We start from the raw sequence: 25,082 nt of genomic DNA, 5'->3' as shown, positions 1-25,082 counted from the left end.
GAATGGATTAAACCCAGCTGGACAGAGACAGCTGAAAGGAATGACTGTGGGCTGGGAAACTAAACCTTTAGCAGACCTCTTAACAGTGGCAAACCATTGCAGCCAGCGCTTAAAGGCTAAACAGGTTAAAGAACCTAAATGTATGGGCTTACAACCAATGCCCTCTGAATTAGGCAGGGGTCGGGGCCGCTCTACAGAGCGACATCTGCGGGGCACCTATGGGACAGCAAGATGGACCCCACCTTGGTTAGCAGCTACAGCTGGCGGAGGCAGCCCAGTTACACCAGTGGGTACAACTGTTTGCCACTATTGCAAACAGCCTGGACACTGGGAAAGTCAGCGCCCACGTCACCCCAGGCCGACAGTCCCTGCAGTTCACAGAGCTGCACAGGCTCAGTTTAACTTAGTGGACTTTGAGAGCGAATAGGGGAGCCTGGAGGAGGATTGCAGCTTCTCTCTCTCATCTCCCCGTATTCCCCTGAACCCAGCTGGCGCTCTGACCTGCCAGGCTGCTGGACAAAACACCCAGGTTTTAGTAGACACGGGGGCCCGCAGGTCCAGCCTCCAAGTGTCGTCTTTCCCTGTTCCCCTTTCTGGCCAGGCGGTTAACGCCGTCGGCATTTCTGATCAAGTCGTACCTCACCCTGTCTCTGAACCCGTCTCCCCTGTACTGGGCCCGTTTCAGAGCAGGGCTCTTTCCTTCTCCGTCCTGCTCCCCCGGAAATCTATTCGGAAGGGATCTCCGGTGCGGGTCGCGCTGCACCATTTTCTGTGCTCCAGATGGGGTTTATCACGAAGTTCCTGCACAGCCAGGAGAGGAGGTGGAAGACCCCCTGCGGGATCCCACCGCCTCCCTCGTGCCTTCTATTCCCCAGCCAGATGCTGATCTTTTGGCCCAGGCACCCAACTGCTTGTGGGCCACCGCCCCAAACGAGGTGGGCAGAATATCAGCAGATCCCCTGTACATTTCGGTTAACCCTACCGAGCCCTTGCCCCCTGTTCCTCAGTACCCGCTGAATCCTGCGGCTGGGGCAGGGATTCAACCTGTCATTTCTGACCTCCTGGCCCAGGGGATTCTCACCCCCTGCTCAAGTCCTTGCAACACCCCCATACTGCCCTGAAAGAAACCGGGGAGGGACACCTGCCTTTGAGCGATCAGCTCCCTCGTTATCTCTCAATTGCCTATTACTCCCGACCCAGCCACAATTCTTTCCCCTAGTCCACCAGATTCCACCCACCTGACTGTGTTGCCCTCTCCTCTGCCTTCTCCAGTGTTCCGCTCCATCCCGACTGCCAATGCCTGGCAGCTTTTACTTATAAAGGGCAGCGATACTGCTGGACTCTTCTGCCACAAGGGTTGAGCGATTCTCCCACCTATTTTTCACAGATCCTGCAGAGGGACCTTGCTGAGATCATTTCCCCTCTGGCTCTGCTCTCATTCAGTGTGGAGATGATTTGCTTCTGTGCAGCCCGTCCCTCGAGGCAGGCAGAGCAGACTCGCCTCCACTTCTCGTTGCCCCAGCCAAAAAAGGGCACAAGGTGTCCAAACGAAAACTTCAACTGTGTCAGCCAAAAGTCAGGTATTTGGGGCAGGATCTCTCAGCAGGCAGCCGTCAGCTCTCTGATGACAGAATCCAGACGACCCTTTCTGCCCCTAGACCTACTACCCCTTGGCAAATCCCTTCTTTCTTAGGCATGGCTGCTATTGTAGGCAATGGATGCCTCACTTTTCTCAACTCACCAAACCGCTCAAGGAGCTTACTCGAAATGCCACCCCACTCCCATTCCTTGGGGCCCCCAGCAAGGCACTGCTTTCGCCTCCTTGAAACAAGCATTAGCGTCTGCTCCTGCTTTGGGTTTACCTGATTATTCCCAGCCTTTCACTTTGTTCTGTCATGCAAAGGAAGGATGTGCTGTGGGTGTGCTGGTTCAGAGCCATGGTGAGAAATGCCGCCCTCTTGCTGATCACGGTACCTATCTTGATTCTGTGGCTGCTTCTTTCTCTCCTCGCCTTTGTGCAGTTGCAGCTGCAGCACGAAGTTTAGAGCCAGCAGAGCCTTTGGTTTTACAATGTCCCTTAACGTTGGCTGTTCCTCACTCAGTGTCTGCGTTGCTCCTGAAAGGAAAAACTCAGCACCGTTCCAATGCTCGTCCTGTTAAATATGAACGGCTCCTTTTTGCCTCTCCTAACGTTTCAGAGGTTCATTGTGCTTCTTTAAATCCCCCTACATGGCTCCCCGCACCCCTCGAGGGGGAGCCGCGTGATTGCTTGAAAGTTGTTCAGGCTGTCACTGCTCCTCCACCTGATCTCTCTGGAACCCCCGGGACAATCCTGACTTTATACTGTATACAGATGGTTCTTGCGTTTATAATCCTTCTGGTACCTCAGTAGCAGGCTCTGCACTTTGTACTGTTTATGATGTTGTGGACTCTGCTCCTCTGCCTTCTGTCTCCTCTGCACAGGTGGCAGAGCTCGTAGCTCTCCCTCGCGCCTGTCGTATCGCAGCAGGGGTTTCTGCCGCTGTCTGTACTGACTCCCGGTGCGCTTTTGGTGGAGTTCATGATTTGGGCAGGTGATGGAAACAGCGAGGTTCTCTCACCTCCTCTGGACACGCTATAAAGAAAGGCCCTTATGTCGCTGCTCTCCTAGATGCTGTACTTTTACCGTCTGCTCTGGCTGTTGTTAAGTGCACAGCTCATTCTGCTTCCTCTGAGGAAGCTGCAATAGGGAATGATACAGCCGCTTGGGCTGCCAGGGCAGCTGCCCTATGTCCTCCTCGGGCTGAAGCATTGTACCCCTCCCTTCCGATGCCATCTCCCGCGCCCTCCCTGTCGGAACCGGCCCTCCTGCAAGACCAAGCCCCTGAATCGGGAAAGCGGGAGTGGAGATTGGCAGGGTGCACCTTGCACCCAGACCACTTGTGGTGCAGCTTTGACGGCCGCATTGTTGCCCCAGTGGTCCTGTTACCTCACCTGGCTTCCGTGCTCCATGGGTTGTCGCACGTTAGCAAAGGGGGGATGGTCGCAACTCTAAAGCTGTGTCTACACGTGCACGCTACTTCGAAGTAGCGGCACTAACTTCGAAATAGCGCCCGTCGTGGCTACACGCGTCGGGCGCTATTTCGAAGTTAACTTCGACGTTAGGCGGCGAGACATCGAAGTCGCTAACCTCATGAGGGGATCGGAATAGCGCCCTACTTCGACGTTCAACGTCGAAGTAGGGACCGTATAGATGATCCGCGTCCCGCAACGTCGAAATTGTGGGGTCCTCCATGGCAGCCATCAGCTGGGGGGTTGAGAGACGCTGTCTCTCCATCCCGTGCGGGGCTCTATGGTCACCGTGGGCAGCAGCCCTTAGCCCAGGGCTTCTGGCTGCTGCTGCTGCAGCGGGGGATTCATGCTGCATGCACAGGGTCTGCAACTCGTTGTCGGCTCTGTGTATCTTGTGCTGTTTAGTGCAAGTGTGTCTGGGAGGGGCCCTTTAAGGGAGCGGCTGGCTGTTGAGTCCGCCCTGTGACCCTGTCTGCAGCTGTGCCTGGCACCCTTATTTCGATGTGTGCTACTGTGGCGTGTAGACGTTCCCTCGCAGCGCCTATTTTGATGTGGTGCTGCGCGTTGCCAGCCCTGGAGGACGTGTAGACGTTATTCATCGAAATAGCCTATTTCGATGTCGCCACATCGAAATAGGCTACTTCGATGTAGGCTTCACGTGTAGACGTAGCCAAACAGAAAACTGGTTTGCTCCCAAATTCTCCCAAGTAGCCCAAGAGTCCGGTCTGGCTTTCCCTGTCGGCCAAGCCCACAACGTGGGCAAACCTGTACAGACAGTTCCAGCACCCAGACCCCCGCCTTTGGGGCCGTTCCTGAATTTGCAGATGGACTTCATTCAATTGCCTCAATGTAAATCCTTTGAATATGTGCTGGTTATTGTTTGTTTGTTCTCAGGGTGGGTAGAAGCCGATCCACGCAGGAAACCTGATACCATCACAGTGGCTAAAAATCTTCTAAATCACTTCATCCCATCCAGGGGAACACCCCTTGTGATCTCCAGTGATGGCGGTACTCACTTCACTGGGCAAGTCATTCAGAAGGTGGCAAAGTACCGCTCCATCCGACAGGCGCTACCCTGTCTGCCACACCCGGAGAGCGCGGGAGCAGTGGAAAGACAAAATGGGATTGTAAAGAATAAACTTGCCAAAATATGTGAGGACTCTGGTTTAACTTGGGTAGAAGCTTCTCCCAATTGCCCTAATGAATATGAGAGCCACTCCTAACCAAAAAACTGGACTTAGTCCAAATGAGATTGTGTGTGGTCAGCCTATGAGACAGCTGAGCAGCCCAGAGATTGACCAGGCTGACATCACACTTGTCAAAGAAAGCACAGTTAAGTAGTGTCAGGAACTTATGAGGTGTGTGCAGTCCTGTCATTCACAGGTCAAGGACACTTTCCTGGAGGCCCCGACTGAGCCATGCCGTAAACTGCAACCAGGAGATTGGGTCTGTGTAAAGGTCCACCAGCGAAAGACTGCCCTGGAACCCAGGTGGAAGGGCCCCACCAAGTCCTTTTGACCACCCATACTGCTGTGAAGTGCAAGGTACTGCCCACCTGGATCCACACCTCCCACTGCAAACCAGTTCTAGCTCCTGCAGAGGTTAGTCCTGAAGAGGAGCACCACAGACCTGGTACCAGCCATCCAGGTCCAGAAGCAGACGAACCTGAGGGACCAAGACTACGGTATCAACTACAACCCAGGAAACCTGCCACAGACAGGTGAAGAAAGCTACCAAGTCCTGAAGAACAGCCAAATGGTGCTGGCCAAACAAATCCTGCTGAACTGATGTTTAGTTTGTTTTTAATACCTAGTAGCTGTAGCCGATATGGCTTAAATATGGTTCATTAAAAGCATAAAACAAGTTTCCCTAGAGTTTAATACGTGAGATGGTTGAATATGTGCTCATAGTCCTGTACATTCAGAAGGAGGGGTCCCAATGATTCCAGCCCTACTAAATAAGTCAGATGAATGGCACATGGTTTGATGAATTGGGTCAGAATGGCACACGGTATGATAAAGAGTTTAATGGCCAAGGGCATGTCTACCTAGCCATAACCTCAGTTGGAGAACACTGCTGGACATGCAATGGCACAGGAGCCCACAGAATCACAGAGCTGGAAGGGACCTCAGGAGGTCATCTAGTCCAGCCCCCTCTTTCAAGCAGGATCAACCCCACTAAGTCATCCCAGCCAGGACCTTGTCCAGCCGGGACTTAAAAACCTCAAGGGATGGAGAATCTACTACCTGTCTGGGCAACACATTCCAATGCTTCACCACCCGCCTGGTGAAGTAGTTTTTCCCAATATCTAACCTACACCTCTCCCTCTTCACCTTCAGACCATTACTCCTTGTTCTGCCATCTGACACCACTGAGAACAGTTTCTCACCCTCCTCTTTAGAGCTCCCCTTCAGGAAGCTGAAGGCTGCTTTTAAATCACTTCTAAGTCTTCCCTTCTGTAAACTGAACAAGCCCAAATCCCTCAGCCTCTCCTCATAGGTCTTCTGCTTCAGCCCCTCAATCCTTTTTGTTGCCCTTCGCTGAACCTGCTCCAGCAAATCCACATCCTTTTTATACTGGGGGACACAAAACTGAACACAATATTCCAGATGTGGCCTCACCAGTGCCAAATAAAGAGGCTTAGATTACTTAGAGATTTAGATTACTTCTCTAAATCTCAGAGTGGGGAAAAGCAAGTGTGAGATAAGCATTGTCCAAAATGGGGTTTGGTATAAAATTAACACCTGGGAAAAAAATAAAGGCATCTTTGGGTACTACATGCAGTGGATGATGAAACCGCAATGCGATGAAGCCTTAACAGCTAAGGTCAGCCATTATTTCATATGTGGCTGAAGAGCATATAAACTCTGTCTATAAACTGGAGTGGAACCTGCTATACTGGGGCAGCCTTCCCAGCCATTTGGGTAGCAGACCATCTTCCCGTTGGAAGGGTCTGAAACTACCGAGAGAGAACAAGTGAAACGTACTGCGGAGTCACGACCCCAGGTTTGGGTGTCACCTTTGCACTGATGGAAATCTGGAGGAAGCTTTCAAGAAAGTAGCCAATGCTACAACCAAAGCCCTCCCAGCCATTGATAAGGAATTAGGAGAAGTTAGGCAAATGTTCCTCCAAAACCGAATGGCCCAAGATTACATCCTAGGGAGTAAGGGCGGGGTTTGTGCCGTGGTGGGAAAGGAATGCTGTGTGTATATTACAGACACTGGCAATAAAGTAGAGGAAGATGCCTCAGAAATTGAAAAGGCTGTGATGAGCCTGAAGCAGGAGGAAAGTTGGTCCCTCGGGCTGGTTGGGAGGTTGGATTGGACATGTGGGAACTTAATTTTGCAAGGAATAGCATTAGTATTAGCAATAATCCTTTGTGCTTATTTCTGTTTCTTGCTGATCAAATGCTGTATTTTCTGTGCTCTAAAAGGAGCCAAACAGGCTCTTACCAGCAGGGAAGTGGAGCTAATGATTTAAGGCATGATGAGCAAAGGAAAGAACAAGAGGTGTATGTAAATACCTTAATGAACATGTATCTATGAAATGGTTTCTGAGTTAGCCTTTTTAAAGCTAAAAGGAGAGAGTTGTGGAAACCATCTTGTATAGAAGCCATTTCACATCCCTTACTTCTGCATGCACAGAAGAGCCTGTACTTTCCTTGACCTGTTTGGGAATGGCGGGGGGCTCTATGGAATGCATTAACGGACTGTTTGGAGTCAAGACTCCAGCTCCCCGGTACCTGCTTCTCTTTGCTGATAACGGTTTCTCTTTGAGAAGTGATTTAAATTGCCTCTGACACTGGGCTTTGTTTGTGTAAGGGTATAAAATACAAGCGTGAGCTGCATCAAGCAGCCTTGCTGGACTTGGTTTTACTAGTGTCCAGTTTGGCTCATCTGTTGCCTTATTGAATTCAATAAAGCTGAATGTGAGCCACCGAAACACAGAGAAGTCTTGTACTTCAACAGGCTCCTCAAGGAAGTCATTTTGAGGCACTTGGAGGAGGGGAGAGTGATCAGGAATAGTCAGCATGGATTCATGAAGGGCAAGTCATGCCTGACCAATCTGATTAGTTTCTACGATGAGAAAACTGGCTCTGTGGATAGGGGAAAATCAATGGATGTGATTTATCTTGACTTTAGCAAAGCTTTTGATATGGGCTTCCTCAATATTCTTCTCAGCAAGTTGAGGAGTGTGGATTGGATAAATGGATGGTAAGATGGATAGAAAGCTGGCTAGAAGGTCGGGTCCAGCAGGTAGTGATCAACGGCTTGATGTCAGGATGGCGGTCGGTTTCAAGTGGAGTTCCCCAAGGTTCGGTTCTGGGTCTGTTCTGTTCAACATATTTATCAATGACCTGGATGAGGGGTTGGACTGCACCCTCAGCAAATTTGTGGATGACACTAAGCTAGGGGGAAAGGTAGATAGGCTGGAGGGTAGGGACAGGGTCCACAGTGACTCAGATAAACTGGAAGACTGGGCCACAAGAAATCTGATGAGGTTCAATAAGGACAAGTGCAGAGTCCTGCACTTGGGCCGGAAGAATCCCAAGCATTGTTACAGGCTGGGGTCAGACTGGCTAAGTAGTAGCTCTGCAGAAAAGGACCGGGGAGTTGTCGTGGATGAGAAGCTGGACGTGAGTCAGCACTGTGCTGCTGTAGCCAAGAAGGCGAATGGCATCAAGAGGAGCGTTGCCAGTGGATCCAGAGAAGTGATTATTCCTCTTTATTTGGCTTTGGTGAGGCCACATCTGCAGTACTGTGTCCTGTTCTGGGCCCCAAAATATAGGAAGGATGTGGACACACTGGAGAGAGTCCAGCAAAGGGTGACCAAAATAATTCGGGGGCTGGAGCGTATGACCTGTGAAGAAAGGTTGAGGGAGTTGGGTCTGTTTAGTCCGCAGAAGAGAAGACGAAGTGGGGACTTGATAACAGCCTTCAACTTACTGAAGGGAGGCTGAAAAGAGGCTGGAGAGAGGCTGTTCCCCGTGGTCACCGATTGCAGAACACGGATCAATGGTCTTAAGTCGTGGTTGGGAAGGTCCAGGTTGAACATCAGGAAAAACTTTTTCACTTGGAGGGTGCTGAAGCATTGGAATCGTCTACGCAGGGAAGTAGTGGAGTCGCCACCCCTGGAGGTGTTTGAGTCTCGGCTCAACAGAGCCCTGGCTGGGCTGATCTGATGGGTTTGGTCCTGCCTTGGGCAGGGGGCTGGACTTGTTGTCTTTTTAGGTCTCTTCCAGCTCTACTGTTCTTTGATTCTATGACCACACAGAAAACAGACAACCACCACACAAGAAAGGGGTTGGCTGGGGATGCACCCTCACCCCTACCCAGGCCTGTCCCAGCCATGAGCATCCCACCTCCACGTGCCCTTGGGGACAGCTGCAGCTGCCTCCCCCCTAAGTTCATACAGGGACATGGCTGGCTGTTCCCCTCCATCAGGGAGTGAGGAGAAAGTGCACATTTGCTGCATTCCTCTCTGGCTGGGCAGTGCAGCGGACCGATGACCCTGGCACTGCCCCAGGTGGGGGACATACACCGGTCCCCTGGGTGTTCCTGCTGGAGCTGCAGCAGCCAAGTAGAGATGGATCTCATTTGGGCCCAAAGCTGCTGCGGTGACAGTGGGCTAGGACCATGGTCTCTCTCCAGAGTCCCCATGCACTGACCCTCTCCTCTCCAGACACACCTGGAGCAACAACTCAAGTGAAGCATTTTCAATTTATTTAATAAAAAAAAAAGACACCAAAAATTAATCAAGTTGAGGTTCTGAACAAATACCAGTGTGTCTAGTTCTTTTATAAAGGAGCATGGGTTAATGTAGGAAGGAGTAGACTTTATTTTAGTTCCTTGAATGGCTCCATAACATCACACCCTTGAGGAATGAAAAGCAGTGGCCGTGTCTACACTAGCCCCAAACTAATGAAGCGGTGAAATGCATATTCAGTGCTTCATTAGCATTCAAGCGGCCGCGGCATTTGAAATTGACGCGCTTCGCCGCCGCCCGGCTTGTCCCGACGGGGCTCCTTTTTCAAAGGACCCCACCTACTTCAAAGGGGACTCTGAAGTAGGAGAGGTCCTTTCAAAAAGGAGCCCCGTCGGGACAAGCCGCACGGCAGCGAGGCATGTCGATTTCAAAGTGCTGCGGCTGCTCGAATGCTAATGAAGCTCTGAATATGCACGTCAGTGCTTCATTAGTAAACTTCGAAATGGCCATTTCCGTGGCCATTTCGACGTGTGGGGCTAGTGTAGACATAGCCAGTATGTTAGTTAATGTGGTTCTCACTGACTTTTTTTGCGCAGTGGCCCAGCTTCAAAAATAGTGACAAAGAGAGAGTTACCGGATTTCTCTCCTGTGTGAATTCTCTGGTGATCAATAATGTCCAAGCAGCCACTGAAAGTTACCCACGTGAGTGCAATCATTCAGTTTCTCTCTTCTGTGAGCTCTCTGATGATTGACAAGAGGCGAGCGTTTCCGAAACTTGTCCCACACACAGAACAGCTGAAAGGTTCCTCTCTGCTGTGGGTTCTCTGATCTGTAAGATTTTAGTGCTGACAAAAGGTTTTCCCACAGTTGGAGCAGGTGAAGGGTTTCTGTCCTGTGTGGGTTCTCCTATGTTTAACAAGGTTTGACCTCTGTGTGAACTTTTTCCCCACAGTCACAGCAGCTATAAGGTCTCTCTCCTGTGTGGATTCTGCAATGACTTTTAAGGCTTGAGGACCATGAGAAGCTTTTCCCACAGTCAGAGCAGCGGAAGGGTTTGTCTCCGGTGTGGGTTTTCTGATGCTGAACAAGATATGAGCGTTGACTGAAGCTTTTCCCGCAATCAGAGCAGAGAAAGGGTTTTCCCCGGGTGTGGATTCTCAGATGTTGATCAAGGCCAGAAATGTCACTAAAGCATCTCCCGCACTCAGAGCAGCTGAAGGGTTTCTCCTCTCTGTGGATACTCTGATGGGTGACCAGGTTTGCACTCCTGCTGAAGCTTTTCCCACAGGCAGTGCAGTGATAGGGTTTCTCTCGTCTGTGAATCATCTGATGGGTGAGAAGGTTTGAGTGTCGCCGAAAGCTTTTCCCACACTCAGAGCAGTGGAAGGGTTTCTCTCCTGTGTGGGTTCTCTGATGATCAATAAGAGCTGAACGCTGACGAAAGCTTTTCCCACACTCAGAGCAGTGGAAGGGCTTCTCTCCTGTGTGGATTCTCCTATGATTAACAAGATGTGACCTGTGTCTGAACCTCTTCCCACAATCAGAGCAGTTATAAGGTCTCTCTCCTGTGTGGGTGATGCAATGACTTTTTAGACTTGAGGACCATGAGAAGCTTTTCCCACAGTCAGAGCAGTGGAAGGGTTTCTCTCCAGTGTGGGCTCTCTGATGATCAATAAGAGTTGAGCGCTGACGAAAGCTTTTCCCACACTCAGAGCAGTTGAAGGGTTTCTCTCCTGTGTGGATTCTCCTATGATTAACAAGGTGTGACCTGTGTCTAAACCTTTTGCCACACTCAGAGCAGTTATAAGGTGTCTCTCCTGTGTGGGTGATGCAATGACTTTTAAGACTTGAGGACCATGAGAAGCGTTTCCCGCACTCAGAGCAGTGGAAGGGTTTCTCTCCAGTGTGGGTTCTCTGATGATTAATAAGACCTGAGAGCAGCTGGAAGCTTCTCCCGCAGTCAGGGCAGGTATTGGGCTTCTCTCCTGTGCGGATGGTACAATGACTGTTAAGACTGAAGCTTTTCCCACAGGTTTTCTGTTGTTCGCTCTCTTTAGTGTTTTTCACACTTCTGCTTCCATGGCTGGAGTTATCCTGCCCCTCCCCTGCACGGTTTCCCTGCTGCCTTTCTGGGCTACGCTGACTCTCACAGGTCTCTCTGTGCTCAGGGCGCTGAGACACACGACCTTCAGAGCTTCCCAGGAACATCCCACAGGAGGCCACTTGCTCTGGTTCTTCCAGCTGAAGATTCTCCTCGTCATTCGTGAGCAGCATCACCTCACCTACTGGGACACAGAGAGAACCAGACAGTGTCACTCTCTGAGCTGAGCTGAAAGGAAAACTCTGAAAGGGAACAGAAAGGGGGGAACGCAGCCAACAGCTGATAGAAAGATTGAAATAACATGAACTGAGCTGCTCCTCCATCCTCACAACCCTTCCCCAGAGGAGGGAGCCCAGCCCTGCCCCCACCCTCTGGCTAAGGCTGATGACAGGCTGAAGGCTCCGTCACTCTGGATGAAAAGGCCCAAGTGACATCTAGGAGGACACAGAAATCGGTTTCTGAGTCTCTTTAGCTCACTGCTCACCTGTGTGGGGGTCGCTGATGATCTGCCCTTTCTCAGCGCCCTGGAGATCTGGGACCCACAGCGCCTCCCCTCGCTCCACCCAGGAGATCACATCAGCTTTGGGAACTGGAAATCCTGCCTGGGGAGCAATTAACCAAGTGCTGATCTTGTTCAGGAAGGTCCAGGCCATTACTTCTTCCAGCCCCAGGATCTGAGCCACCCACCCAGAGAGGCTCCTACCCCACCTGGCACAGGCCGGGCTCTGGATGGTACAAGATCCCATGACACACACACCTGGAGTACCGGTGCCTCACCCCTGCCTCGGGAATGGCCCAGCTCATTCCTGGGGGAGCCGAGTGCTCTGCCGCACTCTCTAGGGTACAACTCAGCCTCCCTCTTGACCTGTTCCACCCCCACATCCATTCCAGGGCAGGACAGGACCACTCAGCTCAAATAAGTCACTCGATTTGGTGTTGTTTTTGTGGATAAAACTAACACAGCTACGCCCAATGCCTGGCACCAGGCAGGCCCCGAATTTAGCCACTTGGAGGGGGAACCCATCAAACCCATGAAAAAACCTGCACAGATACAGACACCATCTTCCTCACCAAGTGCAAATGGATGGACGTCCCACCCAACGGGCTGAAAGTGAAACACTCACTGCAACCGACACACTGCAGGGACTGTGTCGAGAGATTGGTCACACACTCCCACAGACCTGAGGAACCACCTGTTCAGCATCCAGTGCAGCAAACAGGGAAACATCACAAGGAGCTCTCAAGTCTGGAGCCTCTCCTAAAAAACAGCCTCCCACACAAACGCCCATGTGGCTGGACTTTACTGAAAGGAGACAGGAGAGTCACAACGCCCACTGCTCTTCTCCACAGGACTGTAAACTCTCTCACCTCCGACTTGCCGCATGGGGCCACAGTAGTGGTACCTGTAACTCACCCGGCAACATTGTCAATCTATCCAACCACACACTCAGCCCAGCAGAGGAGTCTGTGCTATCTCGGGGACTCTCTTTGTGCCCCACCACCCCCACAAACATGACACAGTTCTGTGGGGATCTGGAACCCTGCCCCAGTTTTGCCAGGAATACTTTCCAGGAGCACTTTTCACAAGACTCTGAACAGCCCTGCAGGCACCATCACACCTAGAGTACAAGAAGAATTCTGTGTGGAATCCTTCCTGGCAGTCAAAACGACAGACTGGATCGATACCTAGAGCGCTTCCGCTTCTGTGCACAGGCAGAAATTGTGGCAAAGCGACATTGCTTGTCCCACGACCTCAGCCGTGTGGAATGCAGTGTCACCCACAGCCTCAGAAACAGCTCTGGCGTTGTCATCCAAGAGGCTGACAAAGGAGCTGCTGTTGTCATCATGAAAAGGTCAGACCATGAAAAGGAGACTCCCAGGCAGCTCTCCAATACCACCTTCTACAGGCTACTGTCCTCTGATCCCACTGAGCAGCACACTGAGCAGCACACACAGAAACTGCACCATCTGTTACAGCCCCCATCTCCGCCTCCCCCACAACCTCCTGCTGAGATTCTAGCTGCATTTTTGCCTTCATAGTTTTACTTCCCACTGCCCAGGTTTGGCCCCACTAGGTGTCACATGGCCTAACTGGGCACCTCCCAACCATCTTCAAAACCCCCCAATATCAATGTAGGCCGAGGACACTGGATGAGGTGTGTTATGAGACCTACGGGGAGTGACATTGCATCCAAACTGGGGCACAGGTTTCGCATAACCGGTTTGTCCTGCGTCTGGCACCCACCTAAGAAAGCAAACTACTGTATATGGGAGAGCTGGTGCGTCCGTCTGGGAGTTTGTGTTTGATTATTCACGAACTCCCCCTTAATGGTAAGAGCCAGCAGTGGTGCAGCATGCTGGCCCCAGGGGTACCCTGTAGGCACTGAGAGCAGCCGGACCCAGTCCCACAGCTCTGGTACCCGCCGTTCCTGCCTGCGCCCCTCCACTCACACCTCTAGCCAAGGAAGATAGTGGGGAAGCACGTGTAGACCTGGGCTGTGGGAAGAATCATAGAACACGAGGACTGGGAGGGACCTCGAGAGGCCATCGAGTCCAGCCCCCTGCCCCAATGGCAGGACCAAGTACTATTTAAACCATCCCTGATAGACGTCTATCGAACCTGTTCTTAAATATCCCCAGCGATGGAGATTCCACATCCTCCCTTGGCATTTTATTCCACTGTTTGACCGCCCTGACAGTTAGGAACTTTTTCCTAATATGCAACCTAAACCTCCCTTGCTGCAGTTTAAGTCCATTGCCTCGTGTTCTATTCTCAGAGGCCAAGAAGAACAAGTTTTCTCCTTCCTCCTTATGACTCCCTTTTAGATACCTGAAAACCGCTATCATGTCCCCCCCCCCCTCAATCTTCTCTTTTCCAAACTAAACAAGCCCAATTCTTTCAACCTTCTTTCATAGGTCACATTCTCTCGACCTTTAATCATTCTTGTCGCTCTTCTCTGGACCCTCTCTAGTTTCTCGATATCTTTTTTGAACTGCGGTGTCCAGAACTGGACACAACGCTCCAGCTGAGGCCTAATCAGCGCAGAGTAGAGTGGAAGAAGGACTTCTCCTGTCTTGTTCACAACACACCTGTTAATGCAGCCCAGAATCATGTCTGATTTTTTTGCAACAGCATCACACTGTTGACTCAAATTTAGCCTGTTGTCCACTATAATCCCTAGATCCCTTTCTGCTGTACTCATTCCTAGACAGTCTCTCCCCATTCTGTATGCGTGAAACTGATTGTTCCCTCCTAAGTGGAGCACTTTGCATTTGTCCTTATTAAACTTCATCCTGTTTACCTCAGACCATTTCTCCAATTTATCCAGATCATTTTGAATTATGACCCTACCCTCCAAAGCTGCTGCAACCCCTCCCAACTTGGTATCATCTGCAAACTTAATAAGCGTACTTTCTATGCCAATATCTAAATCATTGATTTAACAGAACCGGTCCTAACACAGACCCCTGCGGAACCCCACTTGTTATACTTTTCCAGCAGGATTGAGAACCATTAAGAACTACTCTCTGGGTATGGTTAAGCAGCCAGTTATGCACCCACCTTTTTGTAGCCTCATCTAAATTGTATTTGCCTAGTTTTTTTATAAGAATATCATGAGAGACCGAATCACAATGCTATCAAAGAACTGCCATGTTCCTGAACCTGCTTCCCCTAGGAGGGGCTGTGGAGGGGACAGTCTCTCACAGGGGAGCCAGTGATTCCTGGGGCTGACACTCCTGACACTGGGGACAGGGGCAGGGAGGGTCCCTGAACCAAAGCCAACCCAGCTGCTGCAGAGCCCATACAGCCTCTGACACCCCCAGGGACAGGACTCCTCACCCAGCCAGCGCACGGTCTGGTAATTCTCCTGCATCACCTCCCTGTAGAGGGCTCTCTGCCCCGGGGCCAGCAGCCCCCATTCCTCCTCCGAGAAACACAAAGCCACCTCCTCCAAGGTCACCCGCTCCGCCACCGCCATGTCCTCGCTCTGTCGCCGCAGGGCTGGGGCTGCTCTGGAGCCAGACGTGGGGGCTCTGGGCCTGGCAGGGGAGAAGAACAAAGGAGACATTTCAGACAGGGCTGGAAGCCGCTCCGCATCCCCCGGCTCCCCACACCCGCTCCCTGGGGCACACGTGCTGCACACGCACATTTGGGGAAACGCTCCAGTCTCACAGAACCACCTCGCACAAGTCAGATCCCAAATCCGTCCTCGTTTGTCTCCGGACACGGCCTGAGCTCCAGCACTGCTGCGCGCTGGAGTATGTCCCACGGAAACGTCACGTGGTTAGTTACACACCACGGGGACAAGCCCGGACGAAGGGAGCAGCTGAAGGGACAATGAGGGTCATTGAACTGCACCGCGGGGGAGCACAGGCAGCGTGCGACGAGCGCCCGGCCCCACTGGGGAACCGGGAGGGGGTGGACACAAGAGCTGCGTCTACACGTGCACGCTACTTCGAAGTAGCGGCACTAACTTCGAAATAGCGCCCGTCACGTCTACACGCGTCGGGCGCTATTTCGAAGTTGAAATCGACGTTAGGCGGCGAGACGTCGAAGTCGCTAACCCCATGAGGGGATGGGAATAGCGCCCTACTTCGACGTTCAACATCGAAGTAGGGACGTGTAGACGATCCGCGTCCCGCAACATCGAAATAGCGGGGTCCTCCATGGCGGCCATCAGCTGGGGGGTTGAGAGATACTCTCTCTCCAGCCCTTGCGGGGCTCTGTGGTCACCGTGGGCAGCAGCCCTTAGCCCAGGGCTTCTGGCTGCTGCTGCTGCAGCTGGGGGTCCGTGCTGCATATACAGGGTCTGCAACTAGTTGTTGGCTCTGTGTATCTTGCACTGTTTAATGAAAGTGTGTCTGGGAGGGGCCCTTTAAGGGAGCGACTTGCTGTTGAGTCCGCCCCGTGACCCTGTCTGCAGCTGTGCCTGGCTCCCTTATTTCGATGTGTGCTACTTTGGCGTGTAGACGTTCCCTCGCTGTGCCTATTTCGATGTTGGGCTGAGCAACGTCGAAGTTGAACATCGAGGTTGCCAGCCCTGGAGGACGTGTAGACGTTATTCATCGAAATAGACTATTTCGAAGTTGGGTGCACGTGTAGACGTAGCCAAGCCCACCCAGAGCTCTCAGATCCCCTGCGGGGGGGGGTGCAATGGACTCAGGGCCCCAAATCACTGAGGGTAGAGAAAAGAGAAGAAAACCAGGGGGGTGCAGAGGCCCTGGGGCGAAAACAAGGGAGCTGGGGGAGAACCGAGCACAGAGCCCCCAGCACCCACTGGTCCCTGCGGGGTGCAGAGCCCGCGGGCGCCGCCCAGAGACTCCGCCTGGAGGTGCGAGTGGAGCCAGGAGCGAAAACCGGCCCCGAGTCACAGCCCCCCCGGCCGCCTCCGCCCCCCTCCCTTCCCCGGGCGCCCCGGAGCCGGGCGGGGGCGAGTGCGGGGCGCTGGGGCGCGGCGCCTCTTTGCTCCCCGCGGGGCCCAGCGCCGCGAGTCGCCCGCAGCACGAGGCGAACCAAGCGCCGCTGCCGGGGGGCGGGGCCGCGCGGGCGGCAGGACGAGGCGCAGCGGCCGGAGAACGGGGCGGCCCGGCCGGGACCAGGGGGAGGCGCTGGCGCAGGGGGGGGGGGGGCCCGCACGGAGCGTCCGAGCGACAAACGGGGGGGGGGGCGGAGTCAGTTCCCGGCCCGGCCGGGCCCCCCCTCACCCGGCGGCGGCTCCCTGCGGGGGGGCGGGGGGTTGCGATGCCCTCAGGACCCCAAATCACTGAGGGGGGAGAACAGAGAAGAAAAGCGGGGGGGGGGCAGAGGTGCAGGGAGGGGAACAGCCCCCCGGGAGAGGCGGGAACCAGACACTGAGCTCCGACCCCAGCCTCGGGCTCCAGCGCCACGGGGGGGGGGGGGGGGCGGGGCGTTTGTCCCCCTCAGCTCAGCCCCCCACGCCCGGCCATTCCCGCGGCAGCGCCTCGTGCGGTCAATGGCCCTGCCCAGCCCCTCCCCCACCCAGCGCGGGCCCGGCCCGGGGCCCAACCGACACCCCCACCCCCAGCGCTGCGGCAGCGCCTCACCGCAACCAGCGTCCTCTGCTGCAGCCCAGTCCCGCGCGCCTTCGAATTGCCCCGCCCCGCTCCCCCATTGGCCGTCATCCTGTCTCCCCGATCCGCCATTGGTCGGTTGGATAACCAATCCCCTTCCGACTTTGACCAGTTGGATCAGCCCTCCCTGCCATTGGTCGCCCGTTCTGATCCCGCCCTCTGGCACAAGAATGTCAATCCAGGCAATTCTCACGGCCATTGGCTAGACCGAGCCAATCTCCTTTCCTCATTGGCCAAAAAATCCTAACCTGTCTCGCTATTGGCCGTTAGCCACAAGAGTCCGCCTTTCTCTCAGCTCCTGCTCAATCCCTGGAGGGACCCTTCTGCTGGCGTCGGTTGCCCGGGGTCAGGACAGGTTGGGGGGCGGGGCTGTGAGAGCTCTGGGTGGGGATACAGGCTGTGGGCGGGGCCGGGCTCAGGACAGGTTGGGGGGCGGGGCTATGAGAGCTCTGGGTGCGGACCAGGCTGTGGGCGGGGCCGGGCTCGGGAGGGGCGGGGCTGTGAGAGCTCTGGGTGGGGACACAGGCTGTGGGCGGGGCCGGGCTGAGGACAGGTTTGGGGGGTGGGAGCTCCGGGACTCCTGTGATTTCTAGTCATTTCCTTTCCCAGCTGGGCGTGCTCTTTCGTACACATTTGCAAATAACTTACAAGGCGCACAGAATGATTCGCACTGCACTGGCTCACCATTGTGCTGTTCTGGAGAAACCAATGCTTGTGCAGACCGGCGCTTGACCTTTTCACCAGGGAATGGTCTCTCAGAAGCATCAAAGTTACCATCCATGTGCTGACTTTGATTTACCCCTTTCATGCAAAAGTATTCACACAAACCTTCCCACACATTCCACTGTCCTAGATCAGCGGGAAACTTCAGATTCCCAGATTGTTCAACGCAGGTTTCTGCTTAGGTTCCCCACTGGCAATGTCACTGCTGCCTACTAATTCTCAGGTGTCACTTGCCTCTGAAGCCGGGGTCACAGTCACTAATGTATCCGTATCCTTTGCAGTGCCCCTGCCTTCACTTCTTGTTTGCCAAGAACAAAAGTCCGTACGTCTCTTTGTCGTAGCTAGCAAAGTCTTCCCTTGATTCTCTTCCTCTTTCTTCGCTTTCACCTTTTTCACCCACATTTTGGTTTCTTCATTTTACCCTGCATGGGGCAAATAGATTTATGAGTCTCCATCCGTGTTCGATATGAAAAAATACTATGAGACTACTCGGTATTATATTACTAGCTATTTTGTTAAAACTTTGAAAAAAATCAATCAGATTTTTCTATTTAAATGAGACTTTTGTAGGTTAGAATAAGATAATTCCCATGACAATGTGACCCTTGATGACAATTTTTAGCTAAAATGATGACAAATGAATATTAATATTGTTCTCTTATATATAGTTTAATTTTAAAAAGGACGATTGATCGAAGTGGTCCTGATGGACACTCTAGAAAATCTTATCATTCGTAAGACTGTAAAACAGATGACAGATCCAGTGCTTGTGTGGAATGTGATCTTTCTGTTAAACACCAACTTATCTCCATAGCTTATCTTGGTACAAGTTTTCATACACAATCACAGCCTTCCTACTGACATTTACGCTACAGACAATTGAAGGCAATTTGTTCAGAATTGTAAATGCTACACAAATCTGCAGTAATTTACAGGGCTGAGCTAGCAACTATTTTTGCAACCTGTTGTAGATGGAATATTAAAGTTAACCTAATTATTGAATCAGGTGGCTGCAGAAAAATGCATGAATCTTATAAACGTGCTGTGCAGACTGAACTTGGTTGTGAGTGTTGCGGGTAGAGTCAAAGATTCTCTTAGCAGGAGTTGAAAATTCCCCTACTGCCCACCACTGCCCTGGTGCCATCTATTGAGGTGAAGGGGCAGTAAACGGCCGCGTCTTTAACATGACTTGGGCTCTCTGGAAACACCATCTACCTACAATTGTTCATTATTTTAAACTGAAGGTGTCATTTGGCAACCCCGGGAGCTGGTGATTCCCTGTACATCTGCTGCCCTCAACACACCCACTAGCGAAGGGAGCCGCAGTGGGGCGGAGTACAAGGAATGCCATGATGGAGCGGACTGTTAATGACCAGCCCTTGTATCCCATCATGCACCAGATTATGGGCAAAGGAGCGGTTAATCATGCCAATTCCACCTCCTTGTGGAAACATGGGAATAAATGGCCACTGTCCGACTAGCAGAGCAGGGGCGGCCGCCCGAAGTACATCGCAACTTGGTTTATAAGTGTGAAGCGCAAATTCGCTGCTGGTTACCCTGTCAGGGCATTTACCCACCATAAACGATCCAGGCCCGATTCCCACTGGTCTGAACTAGCGGTGATGCTCATTAGCTGGACTCTGAGGGAGCCCTGGGAATGTCTCGTACAAAAATGGTGCCTGAAGAGTCAAGTGCTGCGCTGCAGAGCAATAGCCCCGCTGTGCCCCTAAGATGTGTGTCCTTCAAAATCAGCTACAAGTTCTCTGCCCCCTCACAGAGTAACAGAGATTGTGCACCATGTACTTTACGTGTCTCTAAAAGAAATTCTACTTGAATGGTTCTGGGCCTGGAACTTCAATCCCCTCCTTAATAGGGCCCTGGGCACATCCAGCGCCCTCTCCCCTGCAGCAGCTCCAGCGCCGGCTGCTGACACGTCCCCTCCAGCTGTGTGTTGAGGGCGCCGGGCCTGGAAATCTTCTCCCCCAGCTGGGTGGCATTTTCCTCCCCCCTCCGCCCGATCTCCGGGGCCACCTCTCCCAGCCGGGCCAGCAGGAGGCGCTCTTGTTCAGCCAGGAACTCCCACACCACCAGCTGCCTCTCCACCTCCCCGCGAGCGCCAGGCCCGGCCGGGTGGGGGTTTTCCTGGACTACGAGGCGGGCGAGGTCTCATTTTACAATGTGACTGACAGGTCCCATCTCTGCACTTTCACCCGCACCTTCTCCGGGCCCCCCCCCCGCCCTTATTTCTATCCTGGTACCAACCCCGGGGGGACAAACGCGGCTCCCCTGACAATCTGCCCCCTCCCAGCGCAGCCGCAGGGAATCTCTGTCCCTGGCAGTGACCCCGCGGCACAGACTGACCCCTCCCAGCACTGCTGCTCCCTCGCCCCAGCCCATGTCGGGGCCGGTCGCTGCTGGTGCCTGGACTTTGGGCGCTGACTGGACACCGCCAGTTTCCTTTTCAACCAGAGGCTCCAGCTCAAAACCGGCGCCCGGGCAGCAGCTCACTCAGGCCCAGAGCTTCCAGGGGGTTTTAAAGTCTAAAGCTGCAGATGGGGCCCAGTGGGATTTCCAGAGGTGCCGGGCGCCAAACCCCCCCGGGAGTGAGGCAGGAGGGGTTTGTCCCGGCCCTTCCCCAGGCTGTGGGGGGAGTCACGTGGTCGTTGGGCCCCCAGGCCCCTCTCACCAGTCACCTCGGCTGCTCGCCTGGAGCAAAGCGATCGCCCAGCGCGAGCACCTGTGCGCAGCTGTCAGGCAGGTGTGTGATGCCGAGGAAAAGCCCCCGCTGGGCTGCAGTACAAGGCTGGGGAGCCTGAGCAGGTGAGGGGCCCAGCCTGGACTGGGCCCAGTGCTGGGAGCCGTGTGGCTGTTCCCCTCCCAGCGCACACGCCAGCACCCAGCAGTCACCCAGACAACAGGCTGCTTCTCCGCGGAGCTCCAAGGCCTTGGGGCCCATCGCGGCGGCTTTACACCCATAAGTGCGGGGGGATCGCCGGGCTCAGAGCTCGTAGAACTCAGCTCTGTGTGTCCGACAGCGAGGACGACGCTTCACCCCCAGCATCACTCCAGACGTTACCGGTGTGGAGCGAGCGCCGGCCGGGTACCCTGGGAGAGCGGCTTCCCCTCGGCTCCCCGGGAGCGACGCCCGTCACTGGCCATTGCAGAGCCGGGATGCTTTAGCTCTGGCCTCTGTGGGCGCAGAGCGGCCGGGGGGAGAGCGATGGCCCATTCCCAAGGCAGGCGGGACGGTCTGTGGGCAGTGCCGGGAGCTGCACACAAAAGGGGGTTCAGATTCCAGCTGCACGTTCTGTTCTGCTCCCCCATGTGCGCGTGAGGGCCGCGGCCGGACCCAGGGGTGTGGGCTGAGGCGCACAGACGGGCTGCGGCTCCACCGCTCAGCAAGGGCTCGAGCACAAACCGGAATCGGCTGCGGCGATGCTCCCGGGGACGCCTGTGCCTCCGGCTGAGCACTAGGGCGGAGCATGTGCAGGGGCAGGACCAGCTGCTGAGCCGGGGAGGAGGGACTGGGCGGAGCGCTGGGCGGTCCCTGGGGGGCGGAGCTGCCTCGTGCTCACAGCTGCACTTTCCCCTGGGCTTGTGCTGTGACTCTGCAAAGCCCTGGGGATTGTTTTAAATGCGCAGATTGTGCAAAGGCCCCGACTGCTCCTTCGGAACGGACTTTTCATTGGTGTTTAATAGTAACAACCGCCCATAGGTAGGGGGTGCGGCGGCGGGAACGCAACGCTGCTGCAGGCTGGGAGGGGCGTGTCCGCCAGAGCTCATCTGCATGGGGATGCAAAGGGCGCGTGTGTGACACCTGCCAGGCAAAGCCTTGTGGGGAGCGAGTCAGCCCTGAGATCTGCTCCCTTGTAAACACCTCGTTGTGCAACCACAATTTATGGTGACCCTCAGTGTGGGAGCTGTGAGACCTCCCCAAGGCTCTGGGTTGCTGTGGGGGACCGGGCAGTCGCCATCGCTGCATCAGACATTGATTACACGGGGCTCCCTCGTTTGAAACATTCCGGTTGTAATGATGTTGGTTCCTGTAGTGAGTCAGTTTGGTCTCCTGCACCTATTGGTGTTCCTGGGGGGGAGGTGTGGGCAGGCATGTCCTGCCCACGGCTAAAAGGCCCCTCTCACAGTGAGGGGGGGCCCACTAAAAACACCCAGTCACCAAATAAATACGGGGGACAACAAAGGAAAAAAAAAACAGGGATGGGAGTGAGGGTCAAAGGTTTAGAACGAGGGAGCCGGAAGGGGATACCGAGCAGAGGGCCCCGGACAGCGCCCACCGCTCCTCGAAGGTGTCCAGGGAGTTGGTGGACGCCGCCCAGAGGAACTCCGCTCGGATTCGTGAGCGAAGGGAGGAACGGAAGTAGGCCCCACAGTCGCAGGTCGCCCCCTCCGCCAGCCTCCTCTCCCTGGTTTTGTAGATGGCCATTTTGGCCGTGGCCAGGAGGAGGCAGACGAGGAGGTCCCGCGACTTTGTGGGGCCGCGGATAGGGTGTGACAGGATAAGGAGGTGCGGGGAAAAGTGCAGCCAGAACCTCAAGAGGAGGTTCTGGAGGAGCCGGAAGAGGGGCTGCAGCCTGGCGCACTCAACGTAGATGTGCGCCAGGTTCTCCCTCATGCCGCAAAAGGTGCAAGTGTCTGGGATGGGGGTGAACCGCGCCAGGTACACGCCCGTGCTCACCGCTCCATGGAGGATTCTCCAGCTGATATCCCCGGTGGGCCGCGGGACCAGGGTGGAATAGAGGCTGGCCCACCGGGGCTCCCCACCCTCCGATGGCGGCAAGAGGTCCCGCCACTTGTGATCGGGGCGGGACACGAGGGTGGGGAAGTGGAGCGTGTGAAGCACGAGCGCGTACAGAAGGTGTCTAGGCGCGGTTCGGAAGGGGACCGGCTGCAAGGTATGCAGCCGGCTGGGGTGGTGGAGGGGAGGGGGACGGGCAGGATCGCGAAGCCGGGGGCCCACGGAGAGGTCCGGAGGGCTAGGAGTGAGAGGGGGGCGGGGCGCACCCTCTCGCAGGACCCGGCCGAGGTAGACGTGAGCAGTGGGCGGCAGGGCGGCCTTCACCTCCTCGAGTACGCGACGGGGGGAGCGTAGGCAGGAGAGCCCCATGCGCTGGGCGAGCGCCGGGGCCTCCATCCAGTCTCCCCGGTCGTAGTCCAGGAGGTCTCCGACCCTGGTGATTCCACCTAGGACCAACCTCCGGCGCACCACGGGAGACTCCGCCGCCTGCACACGAAGGTGGGGGTTGTGTAGCAGGGGCTCCGCGAGGAGGTCTTCCCCCGGGGTGGCCCCTAAGGACCTGGAGGCTGCGAGCAGCCGCCAAGTGCGGAGGAGGTCCTGGTAGAAGGCCGGCAGCTCCGAGAGGCCTCGCGGACGGTCTCTCCAAGATAAATAAAGGAGCTGCCGGTCGTATCGGAGCCCTCGGTGACGGCGGAGGAAAGCGTGCGCCAGCGTACTCCATGCCGGACTATCTGCACTGTTGGTGTTGGCGTTGAGAAGTCCCTGCAGGGCCCGGAGGCGGAAGACATGGACCTGAGTGCGCATGCAGGTCAGGCCCTGTCCTCCCTCCTCCGGGGGGAGGTGGAGTACCCCTGCAGAGACCCAGTGCAGTCCTGGCCAGAAAAACTCCAGGATCAACTTCTGGAGCTGGTCCAGGAACTTCGGGGGTGGGACCAGGGTGCTGAGGCGGTACCAGAGCATGGACAGGACGAGTTGGTTCAGCACCAGTGCTCTCCCCCGTAGGGAGAGACACCGGAGCAGCCCTGTCCAACTCCGTAACCGCTCAGCGACCCTGCCCTCTAAACCCTGCCAGTTTTCCGGCGGAGAGGGGTGCGTGGCAGATAGAAAGACGCCTAGATAGAGCAGCGGACCCGCGCTCCACCGGATGGCCTGAAGCGCGGGCGGGAGGCGGCTCGTCTGCCATCCAGTCCCGACCACCAGGCCAGAGCTCTTGACCCAGTTGACCCGGGCGGAGGAGGCTGCCGAGTAGATAGCTTGGCAGGCCTCCAGACGCGCCAGGTCTCCCGGGTCCTGAACCACGAGGAGCACGTCGTCGGCGTACGCCGACAGGACTAGCCGCAGCCCTGCCTCTGGAAGCACCAACCCCATCAACCGTCGACGAAGGAGACAGAGGAAGGGCTCGATGGCCAGAGCGTACAGCTGTCCTGAGAGCGGGCAGCCTTGTCGTACTCCCCGTCCGAAGCTGACCGGAGCGGTCAGGGTCCAGTTGAGCTTGACCATGCACTCCGAGGCAGCGTACAGCACCCGGAGAAACCCGACGAAGCGGGGCCCGAAGCCGAAGGCCCGCAGGGTGCCCAGGAGATACCCGTGGTCCACCCTGTCGAACGCCTTCTCCTGATCCAAGGAGAGGAGGGCGAACGACAGGCCGTCCCTACACCCAAGCTCTAGGAGATCCCGGACCAAAGACAGATTATGGAGGATGGTGCGGCCCGGGACGGTGTAGGTCTGGTCGGGGTGGACCACGTCCTGCAGCACGGACCCCAAGCGACGGGAGATGGCTTTGGCGATGATCTTGTAGTCCGTGCTGAGGAGCGAGATGGGACGCCAGTTCCTGAGGTCGCGGGGGTCCCCCTTCTTGGGCAGCAGGGCAAGGACGGCACGCCTGCATGACAGGGGGAGGACCCCGCTTTGCAAGGCCTCGGCCCAGACGCTGAGCAGGTCTGGGCCGAGGACGTCCCAAAACACGCGGTAAAACTCCACGGTCAGCCCGTCCATGCCCGGGGATTTGTTGGTGGGCATGAGGCGGAGGGCTTCCGAGAGCTCGGCCAGAGTGAGAGGGAGCTCCAGCCGGTCCCGGTCGCCCGTGCTGACCGACGGCAGTCGGTCCCAGAGCACCCTGCAGGCGTCAGCGTCGGTCGGATCCGGGGAGAAAAGGGTGGCGTAGAAGGCGCGGGCCCTCTCGCGCATCTCCACCGGATCCGTAAGAGGGGTGCCGTCCTCCGCAAGAAGGCAGAGGATGTGTTTTTCGGCACCCCTCTTTTTCTCCAGGGCGTAGAAGAAGCGGGAGCCGCGGTCCATCTCCCGGAGGAGTTGGATTCGCGACCTCACCAAGGCCCCCTGTGCCCGGAGGGCGTCGAGGGCCCTGAGCTCGTCCCTCTTCTCCTGGTACGTGCCGCAGAGGGATGGATCGCTGGGGCTGGCGGCTAGACGCCTCTCCAGCTCAAGAACCTCCCGTTCCAGCTGCCCTATCAGCGCATCCCGCCGCCGGCTGGCCCCCCGAGTATAGTCGCGGCAGAAAAGCCGCGCGCGCACCTTTCCCAGATCCCACCACCGCCGTGCCGAGGGAAAGGCACGCCGTTGCTCGCGCCAGGCCAGCCAGAACTCCCGGAAGGACGCCTCGAAGCCCACGTCCTCCAGCAGGCTGTTATTGAAGT

General features: G+C 55.4%; 1 pseudogene; it reads right to left on the bottom strand.

Moving 5' to 3' along the window:
- Positions 1-9,364: 9,364 nt before the first annotated feature.
- On the bottom strand, positions 9,365-11,040 carry LOC142024914 (uncharacterized; annotated as a pseudogene).
- Positions 11,041-25,082: the final 14,042 nt, after the last annotated feature.

The sequence above is a fragment of the Carettochelys insculpta genome, chromosome 22 (assembly GCF_033958435.1).
Source record: "Carettochelys insculpta isolate YL-2023 chromosome 22, ASM3395843v1, whole genome shotgun sequence".
NCBI classification, from domain to species: domain Eukaryota; kingdom Metazoa; phylum Chordata; order Testudines; family Carettochelyidae; genus Carettochelys; species Carettochelys insculpta.
The sequence above is the reverse complement of the archived record's forward strand: the minus strand, read 5'-3'. Positions and strand labels throughout refer to the sequence as shown.